General features: G+C 50.8%; 1 pseudogene; it reads right to left on the minus strand.

The window, feature by feature from the left end:
• Positions 1 to 622: 622 nt before the first annotated feature.
• The window catches only part of LOC119299990, a 101,897-nt pseudogene continuing 84,936 nt past the window's right edge, over positions 623 to 17,583 (minus strand).

The following is a 17,583-nucleotide window of genomic DNA, read 5'->3' on the forward strand; positions in this document are numbered from 1 at the left end:
GCTAACAGATTGGGTCAAGTCAATCACATCATTCTCCTAATGATGTGATCCCGTTAATCAAATGACAACTCATGTCTATGGTTAGGAAACTTAACCATCTTTGATCAACGAGCTAGTCAAGTAGAGGCATACTAGTGACACTCTGTTTGTCTATGTATTCACACATGTATTATGTTTCCGGTTAATACAATTCTAGCATGAATAATAAACATTTATCATGAAATAAGGAAATAAATAATAACTTTATTATTGCCTCTAGGGCATATTTCCTTCAGTCAGACCCTAATTTTGCCCGAACCATCCTGCCATTTTTATAAAAAGTACGTACAACTCCCACTACAAGAACACATAAAGGAATGCCACCGCCGAATGCCTTATATCTAATGTGAAATCATTTTCTTGGACAAAGTTCTTCTATGAATCATGAATTCTTTGTAACTACAAAATCTTATTAACAGAGACTACCATCAAAGCCAAATACAAGAACATAAAACACATTCAAATATAAATATATAATGACTATTAAACAACAAGTGATGAATCACTATTTCGTTGAGCCAAACATTATGTCGACAGTGTTCGGTGCAGTTAAGTTTCAAGAGTGTCTGGATACATTTGAAACTCAAGAATTATTGTTTCGTTGCTCCACTATCTCAGAAAGTGTAAAACTTTTTTCGGAAGCTCGAATATCATTTCAGATTTGCTCCATTTCAACACTTCGTCGTGCAATGTATGCAGGGCAATTTGGGGCTGGAAGGGTCGTGCTTCCATTCTCAGGACAAACACAACATATGACATCATTGGCCTATCATCTGGATTCTCCTGGAGACACAAGAGTGCTACTACCTCCATCCAGGTTTATTGGTCCCGTTTATAATTTTTGCCAAATTTTGACCAAATATTTAACTAACAAAATGTTAATGCGTGTTAACAAAAATTATATCGTTGGATTCGTATTTGAACATAGTTTCCACTGAAATAATATTTGATGACATGCATGAACATTTTGTTAGTGAAATTTATGATCAAAGTTTGGCACAAAATACAATAGGGACCACTAAACCAGGACAGAGGTAGTACATGGGCACAAAGCGAAACTTCATCTAGTGATCAAGTATCTATTATAGATGAGTCTACTAATCCCTTTGTCTTCTATTCCTTCCACATATTGCATGACTGAAACAACAAAGAATCATATTTCTATTCATGTATTTGTCAAACTTTAAAATGATCCCCAAATTTTACCCACTTTAGTAAATGAAATATGAGGGAAGTCTTGTGTACTCACATAGACAGTAAGGCAAGGGAAGCCGATGATTTGACAACTAGAGCTTCTCCTTATACCTGTTACAACCTCCAGTAGTAAAACACCAAAGCTGTAAATGTCAGACTTGGCAGAGAAGACGCCTTCCATTGCATACTCAGGAGCCATGTAACCACTGTTTAATCATGTCTAATATATGATTGACCAAAAGGGTACTAGATTTATTCAAAAACTAATACGAATTTTTGCTACTGACACTCACTATTTTGCAACGACACGTGGGGTATTTTCACTTTGTTCATGGTCTCCGAATATTCTTGCCATCCCAAAATCAACTATCTTGGGCTTCATCTCTCCATCTAGCAAAACATTTCCAGCTTTGAGATCTCTACGAATTATAGTCAGTCTTCAATCTTGGTGGAGATAAAGAAGTCCTTTTTCAACCCCTTTGATTATATTAGATCGTGTGGCCCGATCCAATAACAATTTTCTTGAATTATCTATAAAATATGAGTAGATGCAAAAAAGTCATCCAGCTGTTTAAGAGAAGTATGTTGTTTTCTTAGAATATGTACCAAAAATGGTATCGTCTAAGCTCTTTTTAGGTAGATACTCATAAATCAACAACTTTTCATCTTCCTCCCCACAACATACAAGAAGTTGAACCAAGTTTCGGTGCTGCAATTTTGCAATTAATATAACATGATTCTTGAATTCCTTTGTTCCTTGTTGATAATCCTTACTTAGCCTCTTGATAGCAACTTCTTGACCAGCTAATGTCCCCTAGAGAATTAAATGTCATAATCTTCATTTATGTTTTTCACACGAACCACTCAGTTTTTTTTTGACAAGTGAATTGTCCAGCGAAAGTTATTTTTTTTCTTTGGAGAACCTTACATGGAACGCTGCCATGCAATGTGGTTCTTGCTAATAGACATATTCCAGTTCGGCCGACGTACACCCTCGTAGTGGCTCTTGCTGCCCGCACCCTTTCGAGAACATGCCGCTGTACCACTCCTGGCTACTTGGCTCGAAGCCATCGCGACACTTGCAACTCGGGTGGTGAAACCCTAGCCGCCACCCGAGACCCCTCCTCCTCGTCGCTCCCTCGCCACAGCCGGAGGATGCAAGGCGGGCAAAGCCCTCTCCAGCGGACGGCGGCGGCGGGGCTGTCCCTTCCAGCACTTGTCGCCGGGCGGTGGAAGATGTGGGGGTGGCTGCGCGAACTTGGCGCGGGCGGGCGGTGGATTTGGCATAGGTTGGCGGCGGCCGCAGTCAGCGCGGATCCCCGGCGGTGGTGGGCGTGAGGTCGTGGAGTGGAGAGCGGGCGGCGACAGGGCATCATCCTGGGGTCCGAGCGGGCTGGATCTGGGCCTGGTGGGCCTGTGGCGGTGGCGGCGGGGACGTACTGCTCACGTCCGGCTCTGGTGGTGGAGGCAGGCGGCGGCGGGTGGTGATCTTCCCTTCAGCGAGTTCTGCGAGTTGCCTGCATTCCCTTGTAGCGAGTGCGGCATGGGTTCGTGCTGTCCGCCCAGATTTGCGCGGCTGTGCGAACCGGTCTGCTACGGCTTTCCCTTGGTGGCGTCGGCTGCATTGGGAGCTGATGGGGTGGGTTGCATAGATCTGGATGAAAATCTTGCAAAGACCTTGTCGATGCCGGCGGCAACGGCGTCTGTGGACGTCGCTTCCCTCCTTGGCGGTGCCGTCGAGGATCCTGTTGCAACCCACAACACTTTGATCCAGACTCCGGGTGAAAACCTTAGATCGGGCGTTGCCAGATCGGATGACGGTGTTGGTTTTCCATCCCTTTCTCCTTGGAGACGTCATTTGTGGAGTTCTTTTGGAGGGGTGTCACTATGGGGCTGGCTGTAGGGGGAGGTTTGGGTTCGTGGGTGGCCGGCTGGGGCATGTGTTCTGTAGGTGGTGGTGGTGGAAGTGCTGTGTTGATTCGGGGCATGCTAAGTTCTGGTTCCCTCTCTAGCTCTGGTTGGCCTCCTCTCATGGATGTTCGTGGCGGCGGTGAGGTCTCGGTGTTTGTCGTCCTTTGAAGATGTTACAGGCTCTTGTTGCTTTGTTTGGTGCCCAGGTTTGCTCATTTGGTGAAGGTGGTCGATGTGACACCAAGAGGAGGTGCAGTGCTCGTCTCGGTGGAACATTTCCCTTCGGTGGCATCAGCGACTTCCGTTCTCGCGATGTCACCTCGGTGATGGGATGCCCTTCGACGGCGTTGTGACTCTCCTAGGTCTTCAAGTTCAAGAGTGATCGCTGGGCAGCCCGGGGACTTTTTCCCCTCCATCATCTCGACGTCGAGTATCCGTTCGATTGATCCAACAAGACTCCTCCCTTCTCTTCTCGGTTTGTTCCAGTTCTATTGGAGGCCAGGTTCAAGGCTTGTACTGCTAGGCATAGTTCGTTTCGGTTCTCTCTCTCCGTTCCCTTGTACCTTCTTGTGGGTGTCGTGTGCTACATATTGTAGTCGTTGCGTTGTATCTTGTTCTGGTTTATGAAAATGAAAATGGTTCAGGCCGGCTTTTGCCCGTCGTAGCAGCTTCAAAAAAAAACCTATTCGGGCCGCAATAGCCTTAGAGGGTGCATTCGGAGGATTGCGACTTCGAGAGAACTACCGATGATGATGACCTGGCGCTGCAGCTTTGGAGTTGGATCTCGCCAAAGTAGGTCAAGACGTACCTGGTGTGTGGGGTGTTGGGAGTAAACCACGCCTCCAGGCGATGACTGGCGTGCACGCGCGGGTAAGCGCTCCAGATCCGGCTCGTAAGGCAGCGGCCGTTGGCGAGAGTGGAGGGTTGGTGCGTTGGTTCGTTAGCTAGCCCGCATGGCCGGGTCTCCTGTGTACGCGCATGCACCGTAGTTAGCAGGTTAGTTGGTTAGTGCATGCATGCATCATGGATATGGACGCCGTGCATGTAGCTGGCTTAGTGAGTTTGTTAGCTACACTAGTGCGTGCGTGCGTGGAGTTAGTGGCCGGTGTGGTGGCCGGATGATGTGTGTGCAGCCGGGTATAAAAGGCCTCCTGATGTATTAATCGAGGGGAGCCGGTGTTGTAGCGATGTAGCCAGTGTAAAGAGGAAAAGATTTGGGCGTTCGTGCGCCGGCCGGAAAATCTCTCGTGTCCATCTTCTTCTTCCTCCGTTTTTGAGTTAGAGGAGAGGTAGCCAGGCCCTAGCGGCAACAACATGGGGCTCCGTCAGAGAGGCTGTAGGCCGGACAAGTTTTTTGGGACGGAGGGAGTAGATAATAACTTCTATGCTGGCATTCTCCGTGAAGTAGTTGCAATTCACTAGGCACCCCTTCCATGGGGCACTTTGGGACACCGTTGGTGCCACATCCTAGAGGGAATAATTGCACGAATGTAGTCGGGCCGACACGCCGTAGGAGAAGTGTGCCGGCGAGGGGTCACAGGGCCCCTTAGGACACCAGCCACTCCCTGGTGCCCGTCTCGTACCTGATCCGAATCTTCATGCCAGGCAGAGTGGCTTGCCGAGGACAAGCCGGTCATCAGACACGTTCACCGGAAGGAAGACCAGAGGATGAACACCGCCATGCCTCTGCAGCAGGGGAGAGCAGGCCTATCCATCGGCCGATCAGGACAAAATTATAGTAGTAACTACTCTCTCCGCAAAGAAATATAAGAGCGTTTAGAAAGTAGTAACAAGCAAAGCCTATTGGTGCTGCTAATTGTGAGCACTTCCATTGCCAAACCTTGGTCTACAAGCAAAAACATGCTTTTTGACGAACGACTCGTTGCAGAATCCACACATATATTTGATCTCGTAACCAGATGATTAACTAATGTAGTTTCTGGAATCCTGGTAGATTTTTTTGTCTTTTATTAAACGGAAATCCTGGTACATTGCATTGGCTTGGTTCCGAGTATTTGAGAGTTGTGTGGGTTGAAATGGCAGCTGTCAAGTAGCAGTCGGAATGACTGGATAGACTCAGTAAGTAAAAGCATTAAGCTACACCGGTGAAGCCGTGATTTGCCCGTCAACTCACGGCGACTTCCCGGGTCACAGGCCACCATTCTTGCACCCGCCCCCACGTCCTGCGAGGGAAGGATAATTCATCTGGAGACGTTTTGCAGCTTCGGGGAGGCCACCGGAGTCACGAGAAGCAAACCTTCAGCCCCATAATGTGTTGCCTGTGTGGAAAATAAATGGTTTGCTTGGCCTGTCTTTTAAGTGCTTGTATATTGTATATTGATCTTCCCCAATATCTACGATTGATATTTCTGCTCTGGACACAATGGTTTCTCGTTCCGGCATGCGCTTGGTTAGATCAGAGATGCTTGTGATGTGATTTGTACATCTTCGAGCTGTATCGGGTGATTTTACAAAACAATTACACAATCTTAGTTGAAGTCTAGATTTCTACCTCTGTTCGTAAAAAGATGACTCTTAGCAAGCATTTTACTACTAATAAATACTAAAATATTGATTGATAATGACAGCACCATCTGATTTTCAGGGAAAACATTCTTTTGATCCAAATTTGTAATTTTATACTAAAATATATGACTACAACGATAATTGTCAAAGGTATAGGTTAGAGGACGTACCACTGTCGTCTAAAATATCATTTATTTATGAACAGAGGAAATATACGTGGTGAAGCAAAAAAGTGGACATATATCCTTGATTTCGGTTACTCAATGACGCTTCCAATCTCTATACAGAATCGTTGAGTGACTGTGCTTGTACCCCAGCCCACCATTCTGGCGGGAGTTGGTGAATTACCTTTCGGTGGGAGACAGTGTCCCATGGACACCAAGGGGTGCGAGATTACTTTGTAAATCTACATTGTTTGGTTTCTCTGTGAAAATCATTCTACCCAAATTTGCATTATCATTTTGTTATGGTTCCTGAAACTGGCTGCGACTCCCTACATGAACATATAGTTTGAACTAGAATGTGTAACCTCGCTAGGAGGCTTCCCTTTTGAGTTTTGAAAGAAGGTGTACGGAATTACTTGCTAAATATGACAGTGGGCATCGTTTGATGCAGAGGGGTAAACCCTCCTTTTCAAGAAAAAGCAAACATTGCTTTCTCGAATGCAGCATCCACTCATGTTCGATCATGCAAGCAGATGATTGAATGGTTCAAAGAATTCTGCACTTCCGGTTGATTGGCTTGGAGTAGTTGAGACTATGTGTTGAATGGAAATTGATATCAAAGCCGTCCACGTCGATCGGAGTTGGAATGCCATAGTCACTGCTGACTAGGCAGGCTATTTACTCAAACATTAAACTAGTCAAACCTAGAAACAAAAGTACGAGCTAGCAAACGATAGTGTATATGTCATCATGTGTTGATTCTGAATTTATCTTCCTCGGCTTATTGTCACAGCTTACCAAGCTTTTTCTTTAACTGACAGTAAGACTCTACTGCACTTTTTAATAGCTTTTGGGTTTGAACTACCAAAGAGTCATTTTTTCGAAAAGGGGAAAACCTGCCGGCCTCTGCATCATGTGATGCACATAACCAAAATTACAAACAGACATAGCTTACCAAGTCAATGGCGTGAATAGTTTCACAAAAGGAAGTTTGCAGCATGGATAATGGAGCTAGAATTTTTTATAGGTATCTATGACACCATGGAGGCCGCAGGGGCACCAGTCCTTCATATCCAGCCGATGGTTCAAACTTTGCAAGAAAACTATTATAAAGCTTACGCTTCGATGTGGGTATAACTCAATAGTTTTAATAAGTTTATTTCCAAATAATTTCGTATATAATTAAGTACTGAAATGTGGACAGTGTACCGCTAAAATTGTAGTTATTTCCTCTGTCAGGAATTAACTGTCGCTGAAATGAGTCAATCTACACATACACTCATTTCAGCGGCAGTTAATTCTGGATGGAGGTACTTCGTCATTTTGATGTGTTCCCTTTCTAAAATCATTCAAAGGTGAACCATACTATAAATCACCTTGTGGATTCAGTTACTCATCATGGTTATCCGTTGAAAATCCACGGCGTATTGTTGCCCATTATCGTGACTTGCAGTTGGTCAGTTTAGACACCAAAGCTTCTTAAGGGCATGTACTACACGCCAGCATGAACAGCTGCCCCATATATCCACGTGGGAGGAAAGAATAGTGTGGACGAGAGATGGTTGCCTTTAGGCCAAGATGGGATCTTGCAAAGGAGAGTGCTCTAAGAAAGCATGCTGTTTGCAACATTGATAGTCCGGCGGGAGGGCTCTGTTTTAAGGTAAAGCATGCTCCTCACAACATTGATGATCCGGCGGGAGGAATCCATTTCAGTTTTCTTAGGCTTTGTGTCTTGCTCTGGAAGGTGAGATGGCGACGGTTTCCTGAAGATGGAATAAGTTTCTCCCCACCTTGCCCCCATCCCGGTGGTGTGCCTAGCATTTTTAGAGGGCGTGTGGAAATGTGTCTTCGGCATATCTCGCAGGATTTAGTTGGTGGTTGTCTTTGGTGGATCTGCTCTGATCCGATCTTCGTTTGTCTATGTTCCTGTGTCTTTAGGTTGGATCCTTCTGATCTACCGTTCTCTTCATCGGTGGCGGTTGTTGTTCTGGTGCATTAGTCCTATAGGACCTTAGCACGACGACTTCCTGACTGTCTAGTACAATAAGTTTTGTCTGGCTCCGGCGGGGATGGGGCGATGATGGCGGCCGCCGGGGAGGGAAGGTGGAGAAGGCAGACCTGCTTCGTAACGTAGCGCACTTAGATTTTACTTGATGAGGTGCACTACCAGAAAAACTGGGGTTGCCGATGGCCTCGCCTATGCCGACGGCCCCCGTCGGCATCTATGGACCTATGCCGACGGCGGCATAGACGAGGCCGTCGGGACCGCCTGAGCTACGCCTACGGGGCCCGTAGGACAGGCTGTCGGCATAGCCCGGGCCCACCTGCCCGGTCAGCGCTGACCATTTGACGGTGTTGATCCTACGCCGACGGGCGGTAACGGCGGCCGTCGGCATATCTGTGGCAGAGGTATGCCTACGGCATAGCCGTCGGCATAGGCCCCTCTGCCACGTCAACGATCCGTGTGCCACGCCACGTCATCGATCCGTGTGTGCACAGATATGCCGACGGCCTTGCCGTCGGCATATGTTTACTTTACTTAATTTTTTATTTTTACTTTGGTTATCTGTGGCAGAGGTATGCCTACGGCACAGCCGTCGGCATAGGCCCCTTCGCCACATCATCGATCCGTGTGCCACGCCACGTCATCGATCCGTGGGACGACCTCCGTCATCGATCCGTATATTTTACTTTATTTTTTTATTTTTACTTTGTTTTGTTATTTTTACTTTATTTTAGTTTTTGCTTTTGCATAAGGTAATTATGCCTTATCTAAAAAAACATACCCGATGGTATATCGATTGCCCCCCGTTACGAACGTCGCTATCGCCGTGTCACGGAGGGGGGAAACGGTCGACACGGAAGGAATTCTGGTTGGTGGGGGGATTCAGGATGTAGCTATGTCACCAAACATCGCACGGGTCCCGATGCATATGTGAAAGTGTTCATGCATGCGTAGACGCCCGTCTTGGGGCTCCGGGGTGTGCCCCCCCTCACGGACGGTGCTGCCGCCGGCACCTGGAGGGGGGAAACGGACGCGTGGGGTCTACACGGAGGGGATCTTGCTGTGGGTCTGGCCCGGATGTTGCTCCAAAGTGTTCCTATGGGCTGACCTAACACAACCTGGTGGGGAGCTCCACTGGTCAAAACCCGTCCGTGCAAAGTCAAAGGGCTAGATCCCATGGTCAAACGCTACAGGGTTAGGCGGGACGGGGGCACTGGGGGGTAGCAATGCCACCGGAGCGTCGCACCGGGCCCTCATACATGCGCGGTCGTGTGGTGGCATGTCCGAAGAGGCGGGACGCGTCTCCGGTGCGTGGCCCCCCCTCACGGACGGCGATGACACGGTAGTAGACGTTCTGCGGTAACGATGCAGCGTCAGTATTACTAAATACTCGGAGCGCGATAAAATCAAGAGTTTTTTTGCACCACGTGGGCACATGTGCTATAGGAACGATGGTATTTTTTCATAATTTTTGGTGATGGAGAAGTATCCGAAAAATTCCCTCTACGCGGATTGCCCTTCGCGCGTCTACGGCTGTGGCCGGCGGCCTCCGGGGGCTAGCATGCCGCCAAATCTTGCGTAGGCGGCCTCTCACAAGTCTGGAAGTGTTGTGGCGGTTGCAAACGCCCGGCACGCGTGTCTAGGGTGTGCCCTCCTCACAGACGGCACCGTCGCCGGCACCTGGAGGGGGGAAACGGACGCGTGGGGTCTACACGGAGGGGATCTTGCTGTGGGTCAGGCCCGGATGTTGCTCCAAAGTGTTCCTATGGGCTGACCTAACACAACCGGGTGTGGAGGTCCACTGGTCAAAGCCCGTCCGTGCAAAGTTAAAGGGCTAGATCCCGTGGTCAAATGCTACAGGGTTAGGCGGGACGGGGGCACTTGGGGGTAGCAATGCCACCGAAGCATCGCACCGGGCCCTCATACATGCGCGGTGGTGTGGTGGAATGTCCGAAGAGGCGGGACGCGTCTCCGGTGCGTGGCCTCCCCTCACGGACGGCGATGACATGGTAGTAGACGTCCTGCGGTAACGATGCGGCGTCAATATTACTAAATACTCGGAGCGCGATAAAATCAAGAGTTTTTTTGCACGACATGGGCACATGTGCTATAGGAACGATGGTATTTTTTCATAATTTTTGGTGATGGAGAAGTATCCGAAAAATTCCCTCTACGCGGATTGCCCTTCGCGCGTCTACGGCTGTGGCCGGCGGCCTCCGGGGGCTAGCATGCCGCCAAATCTTTCGTAGGCGGCCTCTCACAAGTCTGGAAGTGTTGTGGCGGTTGCAAACGCCCGGCACGCGTGTCTGGGGTGTGCCCCCTCACAGACGGCACCGCCGCCGGCACCTGGAGGGGGGAAACGGACGCGTGGGGTCTACACGGAGGGGATCTTGCTGTGGGTCTGGCCCGGATGTTGCTCCAAAGTGTTCCTATGGGCTGACCTAACACAACCGGGTGGGGAGGTCCACTGGTCAAAGCCCGTCCGTGCAAAGTCAAAGGGCTAGATCCCGTGGTCAAACGCTACAGGGTTAGGCGGGACGGGGGCACTGGGGGTAGCAATGCCACTGGAGCGTCGCACCGGGCCCTCATACATGCGCGGTGGTGTGGTGGAATGTTCGAAGAGGCGGGACGCGTCTCCGGTGCGTGGCCTCCCCTCACGGACGGCGATGACACGGTAGTAGACGTTCTGCGGTAACGATGCGGCGTCAATATTACTAAATACTCGGAGCGCGATAAAATCAAGAGTTTTTTTGCACGACATGGGCACATGTGCTATAGGAACGATGGTATTTTTTCATAATTTTTGGGGATGGAGAAGTATCCGAAAAATTCCCTCTACGCGGATTGCCCTTCGCGCGTCTACGGCTGTGGCCGGCGGCCTCCGGGGGCTAGCATGCCGCCAAATCTTGCGTAGGCGGCCTCTCACAAGTCTGGAAGTGTTGTGGCGGTTGCAAACGCCCGGCACGCGTGTTCGTGGTGTGCCCCCCTCACGGACGGCGCTGTCGCCGGCACCTGTTGGGGGGAAACGGACGCGTGGGGTCTACATGGAGGGGATCTTGCTGTGGGTCTGGCCCGGATGTTGCTCCAAAGTGTTCCTATGGGCTGACCTAACACAGCCGGGTGGGGAGGTCCACTGGTCAAAGCCCGTCCGTGCAAAGTCAAAGGGCTAGATCCCGTGGTCAAACGCTACAGGGTTAGGCGGGACGGGGGCACTTGGGGGTAGCAATGCGACCGGAGCGTCGCACCGGGCCCTCATACATGCGCGGTGGTGTGGTGGCATGTCTGAAGAGGCGGGACGCGTCTCCGGTGCGTGGCCCCCCCTTCACGGACGGCGATGACACGGTAGTAGACATTCTGCGGTAACGATGCGGCGTCAATATTACTAAATACTCAGAGCACGATAAAATCAAGAGTTTTTGTGCACAACATGGGCACATGTGCTATAGGAACGATGGTATTTTTTCATAATTTTTGGTGATGGAGAAGTATCCAAAAAATTCCCTCTACGCGGATTGCCCTTCACGCATCTACGGCTGTGGCCGGCGGCCTCCGGGGGCGAGCATGCCGCCAAATCTTGCGTAGGCGTCCTCTCACAAGTGTGGAAGTGTTGTGGTGGTTGCAAACGCCCGGCACACGTGTCCGGGATGTGCCCCCCTCACGGACGGCGCTGCCGCCGGCACCTGGAGGGGGGAAACGGACGCGTGGGGTCTACACGGAGGAGATCTTGCTGTGGGTCTGGCCCGGATGTTGCTCCAAAGTGTTCCTATGGGCTGGCCTAACACAACCGGGTGGGGAGGTCCACTGGTCAAAGCCCTTCCATGCAAAGTCAAAGGGCTAGATCCCGTGGTCAAACGCTACAGGGTTAGGCGGGACGGGGGCACTGGGGGGTAGCAATGCCACCGGAGCGTCGCACCGGGTGATGGGGTCATGTACCTAGGGTAGGGCCACAGACCTGATCTAAGTACCCTGCCCAAGGACACCCTTAGAAGAGGTCACCTTCCAGTCGACCAACGAGAGACACACTCGACTGCCTTGAAGGACTCGACCGCAAAGACTCACTCGACCACCAGAAGGTCAAGAGGCACTCTGCGCTACAACGGCCTGTAATTAAGTAGACTTTATGATAGTAAAGACACTTTATGTGGGGCATTACCAGTAACGCCCCAGACTTAACTCACCTTAAACCCTCTCCTACGTGGGCTGGCTGGGGTCCTGGCGCACTCTATATAAGCCACCCCCCTCCACAGGCAGAGGGGTTCGGCGCCTTGTAACTCATATACACATAATCCACTCGACCGCCTCTGGGCTCCGAGACGTAGGGCTTTTACTTCTTCCGAGAAGGGCCTGAACTCGTGCATCCCTTGTGTTTACAACCTCTCCATAGCTAGGACCTTGCCTCCTCATACCTACCCCCCACTCTACTGTCAGGCTTAGAACCACGACAGTTGGCGCCCACCTTGGGGCCGGTGTTTTAGCGATTTTGTGGGGAAGTTGCGATTCTTCCGAGTACTTTCATCATGGTGGCTGCTGGAGTTTTGGTCGAGGGTCGAGAGATCCGTCTCGGCGCTCTCATCTTCATCGCCGACGACTGCGCCTGGCTCCAGGAGGTCCACTCGACGTTGATGCGCTCCCCGTCCGCGGTGCGACGCATTTTCGCGCATGTGTCCGCGGCGTTCTGCTGCGGCAACCGTCGACCCCGTATCGGTCGACATCCCCATCGACCACCTTCTCGGTCTCCCGCCAGTGCAAGCGCTCGGGCCGGTCGAGGATTCAGCGGTGGGTGAGGCACGCGGTGGCTCGCCAGATGGCCACCACCCAAGTTGCAGCAATCGAGCCCGACGAATCTCTCTACGGCCTGTTCGATCTGTCGACTGGTTCTGTAGAGACCGCATCCGAGTGCGATAGCAGTGATCCAGCGGCGGAAATCCTGATGGTCGACGGGCCCCGTAGTCCCCCTGGCTTCGCCCGTGATGAGGGAGCAGGCGACGGAGGCGACCCCGCACGAGATCACGAAGAGTACCAGCCCGAGCCACTCGACTCTCTGCAAAGAGAAGAACTTCGCCGCAGGAACGTGGATGTCCTGCGTACTCCCATCGCAGGAGAAACCCCCGAGGCTCGCGCCTTGGAGGAGGCACGTTTGGCCAATTTGGCCGAACGCACTCGACTGGAGAATCTTCAGCGAGCACTCGACGAGCGTGCGCGGCAACGAGTTCCCGACACCAGTCGACGTCAACTCTTCCCGCCGACTCAGGTATATCGAACCCCAATCCAGAATTTAGCAGCTGCGACCCGTATAGCAGAGTCCATCCAGCCCTCTCAGTCGGAAGCTGGCAGAGGCTTGATGCAGATCAGGGATCTGCTCCGGGCAGCAGGAGATTAGAATTCGGCCGTGTCGCAGTCGCGCAACAGAATTCACAGTCGATCCGTCGCTGCGAATATGGTTCAGTCGGCTCACAGTCCCAGATCGCCTCCGCGGCGTGAAGGGCGCGAGAATCGGCGAGACCAATATGGTGACCGACTCGACCGAGATGATAGGCGTCGAGTGCCCAATTCCCCTCCGAGGGGTGGGTCTTACGCTCCTCGGCAGCAAGATGACAGGCGTCAGTTCAGTACGGGGCGAAGAGTTCCAGTCGACCCCAGAGAACCAGGCTTCGACGCGCCATCCATTATCGTGCAAAGTTTGGTCGACCGGAACAGAGCCCATCGAGGCGGGCTCGACAGAGATGCGCCCACAAGCAGTCGAGTGCATGTTTCTGGTCCTGAATGTTTCAGCAGAGCTATCAGAGCCGCAGTTATCCCTCCCAATTTCAGGTTGGCAACAGGAGTCAGCAAGTTCACTGGTGAGTCTAAGCCTGAAACTTGGCTTGAGGACTACCGAGTGGCGGTTCAGATTGGTGGTGGGAACGACGAGGTGGCCATGAAGCATTTGCCCCTCATGCTGGAAGGTTCTGCCAGGGCATGGTTGACTCAATTACCTCCTAGCAGCATTTACACTTGGGAAGATCTGTCCCGAGTGTTCATCAGAACGTTTGAAGGAACTTGCAAGCGACCAGCTGGACTGACAGAGTTGCAAGTCTGCGTGCATAAGACCAATGAGACTCTCAGAGAGTATATTCAGAGATGGATCACTTTGCACCATACTGTGGAGAATGTGTCTGATCATCAGGCAGTCTGCGCCTTTAAAGATGGCGTCAAGAACAGAGAATTGAGTTTGAAGTTTGGTCGAACCGGTGACATGACCTTGAGTCGGATGATGGAGATTGCTACCAAGTACGCCAACGGCGAAGAAGAAGACCGACTCCGAAGCGGCAAGCACAAGCCGAGTCAGTCGGAAAAGGGAAACACCAGTCGGAAACAGAAGCGGAAGGCTGAACCGGCAGCTCCTGGAGAGGCTCTGGCCGTGACTCAGGGAAAGTTTAAAGGGAAACCAAAAGGATCCTGGAACCCTAAGAAGGTAAAGGATAAAGAAGGGAACGATGTGATGGATATGCCGTGTCACATCCACACGAAGAAAGACGAAGAGGGGAATATCATCTACCCGAAGCACACCACTCGCCAATGTCGACTCCTGATCCAGCAGTTTCAGGGAAAACAGTCTAATAACAAGGAGAAGGAGTCGGACAAGGTCGAAGACAAGGAGGACAGTGAGGAAGGATATCCCCATATCAACTCTACTCTAATGATCTTTGCGGATGTGGAGAGCAAGAGTCGATTGAAAGTTATTAACCGTGAGGTGAACATGGTTGCCCCAGCAAAAGCAAACTATCTGAAATGGTCCCAAACACCCATCACCTTTGACCAATCTGATCACCCGACTCATATTGCCACCCCTGGGAGGCAAGCTTTGGTGGTCGATCCAGTTGTTGAAGGCACTCGACTGACAAAAGTGCTTATGGACGGTGGTAGTGGGTTGAATTTGCTGTATGCAGACACACTGAAAGGGATGGGCATTCTGATGTCCCGACTGAGCACCAGTAACATGAGCTTTCATGGAGTTATACCAGGAAAGAAAGCCGAGTCACTCGGCCAAATAGCTCTGGACGTGGTGTTTGGTGATTCGAAACATTTTTGCAAAGAGAAGTTGACGTTCGAGGTCGTGGATTTTCAGAGTGCATATCATGCCATTTTGGGGAGACCAGCTTATGCGCGGTTCATGGCTCGACCATGTTACGTGTACCTCAAATTGAAGATGCCCGGCCCCAAAGGAGTGATCACTGTCACCGGTGATCGGAAAAAGGCAGAAGAGTGCCTCCAGAAAGGTTCAAAGATTGCTGATTCCCAGGTGACAGCGGTCGAGTTCGAAGAGTACAAGCAAAACGCAGATCCGAGTGACTTGCTGCGATCCAAGAAACCCACCACAGAGTCTGCATTTCAGTCGTCCGGTGAGACGAAGCCTGTTCACATTCACCCGACCGACCCCGATGCAGCTCCGACCCACATCTCCACAACACTCGACCCGAAATAGGAAGAAGCGCTCATCCAGTTCCTCCGTGAGAACTGGGACATTTTTGCATGGAAGCCCGCTGACATGCCAGGTGTTCCCAGGGGACTGGCTGAGCATCGCCTAAGAGTCGACTCATCTGCAAAACCAGTCAAAGAGCATCTTCGACGGTCCGCCGTCCAGAAGAGAAAAGCCATTGGTGAGGAAGTGGCTCGACTGTTGGCGGCAGGATTTATCCGAGAGATATACCACTCCGAGTGGCTCGCGAATGTCGTCATGGTTCCTAAGAAGGACAAATCACTCCGAATGTGCATTGATTTCAAGAACATCAACCGGGCCTACCCGAAAGATCATTTTCCTCTCCCTCGCATAGATCAAATTGTTGACTCGACCGCGGGATGCGAGAGATTGTCTTTTCTAGACGCCTACTCCGGGTACCACCAGATCTTGGTGGTCATTCCCGATTGGACAATTCCATATATCGCGTATATCCTGAGAAAAGAGCTCCCGGAGGATGAGGAAGAGGCTCGACAGGTCGTCCGCCGATCTAAGGCCTTTACCGTAATCAAAGGACAGTTATACAGAGAAAGCGCGACTGGAGTCGGTCAGAAGTGCATAACGCCGGAAGAAGGTCGAATCATCCTTAATGATATGCACTCAGGAACCTGCGGTCATCACGCGTCCTCTCGGACCATTGTGGCCAAAGCATACCGAGCCGGATTTTACTGGCCGAAGGCGAATGAGATGGCAAAGGAGATAGTGGATAAGTGCGAGGGATGTCAGTTTTACTCGAATATGTCGCACAAGCCTGCATCAGCCCTGAAGACCATTCCACTCGTCTGGCCTTTCGCAGTATGGGGGTTGGACATGGTCGGTCCTTTGAGAACAGGGCGGAGTGGCTTCACGCATGTGCTGGTGGCAGTCGACAAGTTCACCAAGTGGATTGAGGCTAAACCAATCAAGAACCTTGACGCTGGTACTGCTGTTAGCTTCATCAGGGAACTAATATTCAGATATGGAGTCCCGCACAGCATCATTACGGATAATGGGTCGAACTTTGAGTCGGAGGAATTCAGAGATTTCTGTAACTCTCAAGGCACACGGGTCGACTACGCTTCAGTCGCCCATCCGCAGTCGAATGGACAAGCAGAGCGAGCCAATGGCCTGATTCTCAAGGGATTGAAACCCCGACTGATGCGTGATCTCAAGCATGCAGCTGGAGCTTGGGTCGATGAACTTCCCTCAGTGCTTTGGGGACTGCGGACCACACCTAATCGGTCGACTGGAAGAACTCCATTCTTCTTGGTCTACGGAGCTGAAGCAGTCTTGCCGAGTGATCTTCTCCACAATGCTCCTCGAGTTGAAATCTACAACGAAGCAGAAGCTGAACAAGCGCGGCAGGACGCAGTCGACCTTTTAGAGGAAGAAAGGGAGATGGCTCTGATCCGGTCGACCATCTACCAACAAGATTTGCGTCGTTTCCACGCCAGAAATGTGAGAGTTCGAGCCTTCCAGGAAGGAGATTTGGTTCTCCGAGTGGATCAGCACAAACCACACAAGCTTGCTCCTTCTTGGGAAGGTCCCTTCATCGTCACCAAGATCCTCCACAACGGGGCGTATCGTCTTTACAACGTCGAGCATAATATCGACGAGCCCCGAGCTTGGAACGCGGAACTACTCCGCACATTTTACACTTAAGTTTTATCACTCGGATGAGTTGCAATAAAGTACTTCTGTAGTTCATGGACCTCAAAATAATAGTGTCATAGTTCCTCCATAATTTTTGTCACTTTTTATTTTGTCTAATAAAATTCCCCCTCAGTGGGTGACTTAGCCGCGAATCCGTTCCTCCTAAGTTTGTAAAAAATCCTACCGAGTGGTGAGCCAGACTTCCCACTCGGAGGCTTAGCTGCGAATCCGTTTCGCCTAAGTTATGAAAATCCTACCGAGTGAAGAGCAGACTTCCCACTCGGAGGCTTATCTGCGAATCCGTTTCGCCTAAGTTATGAAAATCCTACCGAGTGAAGAGCAAACCTCTCACTCGGAGGCTTAGCTGCGAATCCGTTTCGCCTAAGTTATCAAAAATCCTACCGAGTGAAGAGCAAACCTCTCACTCGGGGGCTTAGCTGCAGTCCAAGTACTCGCCTAAGTTATCAAAAAACCTACCGAGTGAAGAGCAAACCTCTCACTCAGGGGCTTAGCTGCAGCCCAGTGCTCGCCTAAGATATAAAAACCTACCGAGTGAAGAGCAAACCTCTCACTCGGGGGCTTAGCTGCAGCCCAGTGCTCGCCTAAGATATAAA

Source organism: Triticum dicoccoides, chromosome 5A, assembly GCF_002162155.2.
Source record: "Triticum dicoccoides isolate Atlit2015 ecotype Zavitan chromosome 5A, WEW_v2.0, whole genome shotgun sequence".
NCBI classification, from domain to species: Eukaryota; Viridiplantae; Streptophyta; class Magnoliopsida; order Poales; family Poaceae; genus Triticum; species Triticum dicoccoides.